Source organism: Sinohyriopsis cumingii, chromosome 14, assembly GCF_028554795.1.
Source record: "Sinohyriopsis cumingii isolate HCF-2022 chromosome 14, ASM2855479v2, whole genome shotgun sequence".
Taxonomy (NCBI): Eukaryota; Metazoa; Mollusca; class Bivalvia; order Unionida; family Unionidae; genus Sinohyriopsis; species Sinohyriopsis cumingii.
In genome coordinates, this window is record NC_142974.1 from 36,813,658 (window position 1) to 36,822,247 (window position 8,590).

General features: G+C 34.7%; 1 long non-coding RNA gene across 3 annotated transcripts; it reads right to left on the reverse strand.

Moving 5' to 3' along the window:
* Positions 1-2,486: 2,486 nt before the first annotated feature.
* Positions 2,487-7,826, reverse strand: LOC149783589 (uncharacterized). Of its 3 annotated transcripts, none has more exons than XR_016414041.1 (2): positions 7,581-7,826; positions 2,487-3,406 (listed from the first exon to the last, which is right to left on the reverse strand). It is a non-coding gene; the product is annotated as an uncharacterized LOC149783589 (long non-coding RNA). The 3 variants fall into 3 exon arrangements; XR_016414039.1 differs by lacking the exon at positions 7,581-7,826 and adding an exon at positions 7,489-7,575; XR_016414040.1 differs by lacking the exon at positions 7,581-7,826 and adding an exon at positions 6,914-7,024.
* Between the last annotated feature and the right edge of the window lie 764 nt (positions 7,827-8,590).

Below are 8,590 nucleotides of genomic sequence, written 5' to 3' on the forward strand. Positions count from 1 at the left end.
TAGTATGTTTGAAGAATTGAGCCAAAACAAATATATAATCACAAGTACAGTTCTAATTACTGTGCCACTTGGCACCCATCATTTCATAAACAGGACCAAAATTAGATGATCTGAATCACTCAAAAAGAAAGTCGTCCAAATGATTTGATTTGTTTACATACGATAAACTACAGATTTGTTTACCTAAATGATTTACAAAGTAACACTTGAATGTCTTACAATTGAGACACGTGTATAAATTAGTAGTAAATTGGCATATAAATGATTCCCTTTGTTGTTTTAATAGTGTTTAAATTATGACTGTATATGTCATGAAAGTAATCAATACTTTCTCCTAGTTTTAGTTGTCCAATCAATAAAATGCAAATAGTACTAATTGCTACATTGGTATGTGAGATTTAGTCTTTAGGGCACTATGTTGTCAGTAAACACTTTTTAAGAGAAATTACCAATTACTGATGAAAAGTGGGCTAAAGTGAGAGCACATGTGTTAACAAAAAAGATCTCTAAATTGGAATATATATTTAATGCTAACTCGGTGTTGACTATGATGAATGACTGTGATAAAAATGTCAACAGAACTTGGATACCCAGATGGGAGAAGCAGTTCCCATGGTGTAAAGTGTCTAATCAGAGAATAGTCAAAGCAGCTTGTAAAAGGTGTAAGAAAGCAAAATGATTTCACTATAGATGGAAGTGGTAACATGCAGACATCAGCCTTTGGGCATGGTGAATTGAACCTGGATCATTTAATTATTATTGAGGATTGTAACAGTTTGTAACTTGAATATGTTGATAACCACTATGCATTAAGTAAAAACAAAGTAAAATGTAAAGAAATGAAGAGATTTGAAAAACTAGTTTGAAGAGTACTAACAAGTTTTGAGACCATTAATGAAAAAAGAATAGTTTTTTGCTATTGCAATCATACAAAGAATTTAATCTAAATCATTTTTCTTTTAGAAAGCTGAACACTCCAGGAAATTCATTTGAGAGCCTTGACATAAATGGACTCGCTTCCAACATTGTAGTTATATCTTTGCAAGATTTCACTTTTAGGTAATTTCTTGTGTTTTTTTATCTTTCTCGCCAATGTGAAATCCAATTCTTTGTCATGTCAGAAGTTGTATTCCACCTTCATCTTGTTTTTTGCGTGTTCATTAGAGTCGGCACATCTTTGGTAACTATCTCTTCCATTTCAGTTCCAGACCTACCTTGTAGCAAAACATTTCCTGGTTGACAAATGACAAGTGTGCTACATATGTGAATGGAAGCGTTTGCTTAAGAGAATTGCTGCAACTATGAATTTTTGATTAAGTTTAACATTTAAATAAAATTGGAGTGGAAGTTACATGAAGACATAATTTTTTGAAACTGTAGCATAGTTTCACGCAGACTACTGCAAGTTGGTTGCAAGCGGATCTTGCTCTTAACCAATAAATACTATGGAATATACCTAGTACATAGCCATTTTCAGAAAATTCTGAGCTTTCCCATAGATGGGTTTAAGAGAATGGGTAATAAAAGTCTGATCATAGTGCTCAGCGCAACTGGAGAAGACTGCTTCAAGGTCTTTGTTCGTGTGCAAAAGTCAGTTACTGTGTAAATTGGACACAATGCTAGTGATAGGGCTCTTTGGTTTATTAGTAACAGAAGTGTTCATTAAAACTCTTGAACTAAATAACAGAAATAAGTAATAGTGTTACAACTCTTGAACTCTGAAAACAGAAATTGCTTCTAGCAAGTTTTGTAAAATTCAACTGATCTCCTTTGCAGCACTTGATCTCTATTTTGCCAAAATCCTGCAAGGGCATATCTTGGCTGAAACACTGCATATATGAACCCAAGTAATGGAGAATATTTTCTCCAATTTCCTGTTGTATTATATTTAATGTAGATTTTCCAAAACGAAAGCTTCTGTAAGGAGACAATCTTATATAGCTGTCAGGATTATGTAGAAAATTTGATTTCTTTGTATAAAAACAATGGTTACAAGTACATTTTGAGAGTACCATTAATATTTAGTAAATATTCGTACTTTTGTACAAGCAAAACTGCTTCAAATACATCATGATCTGTATTTTTTCAAAAAGTATGGTCAATGTGACTTTTGACATTCCAATGACTGTACACAATATTGCTTTATAGAAGTTTCTCATACTGCAGCTGGTTTATTCATGACATGGACTGTGATCAGAAGTGCAACAACTAAAAGTAGGTCACTGTGACCACTAACACTCCTGTAACTATGTTAACCTTTCATATTTTAGTCATTTTCTCTGTCCTTCCTTACGCAATCATGAAACCAGATTTGCATGCATCCAAAAATGTGAAACATCACAACATAAATTAGGTCAATGTAGCCTCAAGTATTGATAAGGCTACAGTGCAACAAATACTCGGCACTGTCTACAAGAATTGAGGAAAAACAGGCTACTAAAGAAGGTATTGTTGCTAAGAAAATCCCCCCAAAATGGAGAACATAATTCAGTGCCTTTATTATTTAATAAGTTTACAGGAGAATGAAGATAACAAATGCACGCAAGGATTAAGAATGTGTTACCTAGTGAACCAAATATCGCATTCCACACCATCAAGCACTGGATGCTCTGTAACATCGAAAATGAGAATTTGTTGACATGGTTAGATTTTGTTGTTGTTGTTGTTGTGGGGTTTAACGCCATTTTTCAGTACACGGTTAGAAAAACTTGTACCACCTTGCTTCTAGATTTCATCATGAACATTTGAAATATATTTCTTTATATGCAAAAGATGCAGTGTATGTGTACATCTTTTGAGCAAAATGTTAGGAAAATGAGAATTCAAGAAACCATTTTTATCTGCTTTAAAAATATGCATGAAAGTTATGTAAATTCATGTTTATATACTCGGCACAATGAAACTGGCATTATTGCTAGCTTTAACTAAATAATATAACTTAGCCATTTTAACACTTTGAAAATGAAAAGGTTAACACAATGTAGCAAAGAGAATGTAGTAAATCATAAAATTACAAAAATCGTCAGATTGATGAGGAAAAGTTAATATTGCATTTGGTACTAATATTCTGCACAAATATTAAATCTCGGTTTAAAGGAGAACGGGTAGAAAATACAAATTGCTCTACAACATAACTATTTTTGTTCCATCATAAACAAGTGATCTACTTTAATATTTCTTGTGTGAATGAGTGAAAAACTGTTGGCTGAAAAAAAAGAGATGCCCATTTACTGGTCAGTTCATCCTGTTGTTGAGAACTTGCTATTTTTCAACATATTGGGCAATCGATGAATTCTAACTTTTTCTATCTTGTAGCCTCTGTTGATATGCAGGACTGTAGACATCTCTGACAGAATGTGCGGGCACATGGTAGCTGTTTTGGTAGAATAAACAGTCAGAGATACCCCTAGAAAAAAGACAAAGCATAGCAACCATTATGGCAGCATTACAATTAATGAATAAGGAGTTTGCCAGCCTGGCAGAATTGTTAAATAAAACTTTGAATGATATATGACCTAATGGATCTATGCCTATACTGCCACTAGGAGAAATGACAATTGGAGGGGAAAAAAGTGTTGGTCAAGGAACCCATGCCAATACTAAGGAAAATTGAAAAGAAAACAGCGGAATTACACCTGTCTGATATCCCTGTGTTAAGCTCCTCACAGGAAAGATCGAGAGACTTAAAGGGAAGCTCAAAATAAACATACTGAAAGCAAGAATGGACACACCCTTTACTCCCGTCAAAAATGGACAAGAATTTTTGAAATGGAAAAAGCAGAAAGACAGAAAATTCAACCAACATTTAATTTTCTTTTTACTGCTTCTTAACCAAATCATGGTACAAAGGCTGCATTCACCACAGAAAATGTAATAGATGTGGGATTAGAGGTCACACACTACACAAATTCCCAATGACCAAAGATTAGGGACAGCAAGAAGTATTTGCATTCCACAAAAACAATGTTTCAGAACCGAAACAACAAGAACAAGAACAGCAGGAAAAAAAACCCAATACATGTCTCAAATCAAACAGACAAACAGCAGAATGAACACCGTAACACCAAGCAAGAGAATAGCCAACAACAAAATCAAAATCAGCAGGATCACTGTCCAACAACTGAAGCACAAGCAGAAACAGCGACAACAGGAACAATACAATGCAGGGAAAACAACAATTGAGACAAAATCCAATGACAAAGGAACATTAACTGCAGTACAAAGGCCAGCACCAAGAAAATCAAGAACAACAAGGACAGTACCGTAAACGAAAGAATTAGTCCCAGCACCAAGAACAACAACACCAATAACAAAGACATTATCGGGAATGGGAAAAGATTTAAAGGCAATATCAATAATAACAATAACAACAACAACAAGGACAGTACCGCAAACGGTAGAATTATTATTTCCAGCAACAATAATAACGACAAAACAAGGACAGTACCGTCAACTGGAGAAAGAAAAGCAACTTAGACTAAAATATTCAATGAACTAAAAGAAGCTATGGAAATGGGAAGAACTAGAAGAAGAGCTATAAGGAGACAGAAAGAAGAGGAATATAAGGTGTTTGAAATTTCCTTTTTGGACTATGATGAATGTTTAGCATAAAAAATTAATACAAAATATAAAAAGGATCAGCAAGGACAAAATTGACATTATAAACACGAGAACTTAAACATAACAAATATAATTATTTAATGAAACAAAATAATTTACAAAAGATCCGCAAGGACAAAACATACTTTATAAACAAAATAACTCAAACAGAACACACATAATAAAATTTAAAACACATATAGCACATATTCAATTTATAAAGATAAGCTTTAGTAGGGCAGGGGACTCCCTTAACTAGTCTGAAAAGATCAAACAAGCCCCCCCCCCCCCAAAAAAAGAAGAAACAGTTCGGGCAGTTTTGCGCATTATTAGTGTTGGTCCGAGTTTCCTCTGACCCTTGCCACCCCATTTTTGATATTTGGACATTTATGATAGGGTGTAGGGTCAGAGTCCATTCCCTATCGAAAAGTTGGAATTCGCTGACACCATTTAGTGTCGGCATGGGGTAGCAGCTTACTACCCGGCCCTGCAAACTTGAACGACCTTTCATCGACATATACATGCATGAAATCGATAGGAATATGATTTATTTTCTCATAAAGTGCGATCATAACATTTGTTCTGTCTTTATTCCACTGACATACGAGACGAAAGTACATCTTTGCTGAAATTTGATCTGGAACTGGCCATTTGCATTCCTAGCCACGTGACTAAACAACCCTTGCAGCCTACATGGAATCGGGTCACAATTAATACTTCCAGTTCAGTACCCACGGATGTAGTTCTAGTCTATTTTTAGAACATTTTTCCCTCTCGAAGAGTTTTATTTATGGTTTCTTTTGGTAGGGATTTAAAGGTAATTGTTTGTTCTTGAGAACATGTGATCAGGGTGTTGTTGTCTGTGTGTATTACGGCGACAGTGCACAGTGAGTAATAAGGCCTTGGTGATGATCCGGAAGTGAAATCTGTGTTCTGTTTACATGCTGCTATGTTGACAGTCCAGCATCTAAAAAAAGAGCAGGTCAACCTTTGACGAGAACTTGTCATTCAAGGTATTTTAGATTAACATATGATTTGTATTGATTGTCACACAGTGGAAAGGTTAGTAATGAGAAACAAATGTAGAGAACATAAAGTAAAGTTAACTGTGTTCTATATCCACATGTCAATGACATCAGAAGTCATATAGTCACGTTATATGAAAAAATAAACAAATTCTAGTGTTACTGTAGGAAAACAAATCGAACATATAAATGAAAGTCACGTAAAAAAAAATTAAAATAGAAAAATGAAGAAAAAAAAACTTAAACTTCTCAAAATATTTATTGTGAAACCAACGACCTAAAATCTGTATATGTTGCAGCGATTTGAAGAAAACCAGATTCACTAGTACATATAGCACATGTCAATGTGACAGTCACGTGACACGAACAGAAACATCGCTGACACGTGCTCGGTATTTCTTGAAAATTGTTTTCACTGACCCTGCTGCGATACCGACATGTTTCTGGTCGTTGTTCTCAGAGTAAATATGTTGAGAATTAAGTGTGCATTATATTTATTTACAAACATTAAGTAACTTCTGTATAATACAGGGGTGTCCAAACTTTTTGCAAAGAGGGCCAGATTTGATAAGTGAAGATGCCCGGGGGCCAATAGTTCCTTCTGATGTTTTTTTTTTTTTTTAACCACAAAAGTTACATGCAAATATACACTGTTATAGAACAATAAATAAATAAAAAACAAATAAACAATAAATAAATAAAACAATTTTCATTGTCACAATTATCTTTATTTTTCAAATGGCAATGTAACTAAATATAAGCCACTCAGGCAGACATGAACAACTCTAAAAACACAATTCTGCCTTTCATTCATATCTGGAGAGTCAGATAACATTGAACTGTATGTTATACCTTAAACTGAGTTAGATAAATATCTTTGCCTCATGGTCATTTTAAACAGGAGTTATAACTAATGCAAAGTTTTCTGTTATCAATAAAATTTAAAACAAGTGAATTTTTCTTGTCTTTTAAAAGATCATTCAGCAAATAATAGTTTGTGCCACATATAGGTACATAACATCAACAGTTATAATCAAATCTTATTCAAGAGTTTAGTAAAATAAGTGCCACAAGTCCAAGTGCATAAGTGTGCTTTTGGCTTTTCACTGTTTATAGTGACAGATGTTACCGTTCAAAACACTCAATTTCAGATTGATCAAGAAACCGATAACTTGCCGACACTAACTTTTTAGTCGCCATGGCAGAAATGAGAGGAGAAAGGTTCGCGTGCTAGCGAGCGATAAATAATACATTATATGACCAAAGCTGCGGGCCGTATGAAATCTTACCGCGGGCCGTGATTGGCTCGCGGGCCAGACTTTGGACACCCCCCTGTCCAACTTCTAAGTACAACAACTTTGGAAATTCGTTTATTGTCCATATCACGTGACTGTATGAACTCTGATATCATTGACATGTTGGTTGTGAGATTTGTGTAGTCATGTGACTAGGAATGCAAATGGCCATATCCAGGTCAAATTTCAGCATCGACGTACTTTTGTCTCGTCTGTCAGCGGATTAAAGATAGAACAAATGCTATGCTCACAATTTTTAAGAAAATAAATCAAATTCCTATCGATTTCATGCAGGTATATCTAGTTGAAAGGTCGTTCAAGTATGCTGGGCCGGCTAGTAAGCGGATATACCATGATGGTGTCGGCGAATTCAACTTTTCGATAGGAAATGGACTCCGGCCCTACACCCCAACATAAATATCCATATAGCAAAAATGGGGTGACAAGGGTCAGAGGAAACTCCGACTATATCAGTGTCTACTTGAGCCGTCGTCATTAATGATGAGAAAATATGAATTTATAGTACACAAAAATGACCGCGATATTGCATTTACTCGTAATCCACATACTTTGAAATTTTGCCATTTCTGATTTGAGGGAGGGATCTTACATCAACCAGTTGGTTTACATACCATATCCATACACACATAAACACCGTTACCTCAACAGGTTACATCATCATTTGGACCGCCTCGGATATTCTAGGTGACAATAATATACCTCAGATGCTTGTCGGCGCAATAATTTACAGATAAATCACTTTTTGTGAAACGAAACTTCGTTCTCAAAAAAATAAAAATAAAACCGTAATCCATCGGATCACATGGGCTATTGACCGTATAATTGACCGAGCAGTTACCAATAGAAAATGAGTTTGAAGCAAGCACAACATCCCTGTCAATCCTTGTTTCGCTAATAGCTGAGGTTGTTGAACGATAACTATCGGTATAGGTATGAATAGTAACTGTTCGGTTATTCCTACTGGCAATCCAGATGTAGAAATGGCCTAGGCGATACGAATAGACGGGTGTATCTCTAGTCTAGTTCCCTGACAACACCCCTCGTCCTCTCCACTACCCTTGGTATATTTCTAAACCTGTTTATGATGAACAAAGACCAACATACAAAGCAGAGATGATCTTTACTGAGAACGATTGTAAATCATAAAACATATGTAATATCTGAAAATAGATTACTATCGAGGACGCCGAAGATAAAGTTGAGATCACACATACCTGGAAAAAATAAATAGCGGTATTGTACATAACAGATGTAATTAAGCAGAAAAAATAAGAACAACAAAATATTCCACTATTTATTCATAATGTATCTGGATATGATTATCGTTCTATTAAAAAGGCTTTAATAAGAAATGATACAGAAGTAGCAATAATAACAAATAATGATGACAAATATATTTGATTTAGTAAGGTTTTCGTAGTTGATTGATGTCAAAATATGGAGAAGAGGTTTTCTTTACAAACCAATACAATGTATAGGCAGCTGTCGCTTTAAGGTCCAGACACTAGATACATTTTTGAAAAATCTAGGTGAAGATGATGAAATTTCATCTAAACAATTGCAAGTTCTGATAACTTGGAAGAAAAGAGAAAAGCCAAACAGCAAAATGAACAAAAAATAAAGTTCCACTAATCTCTTAGATAATATATT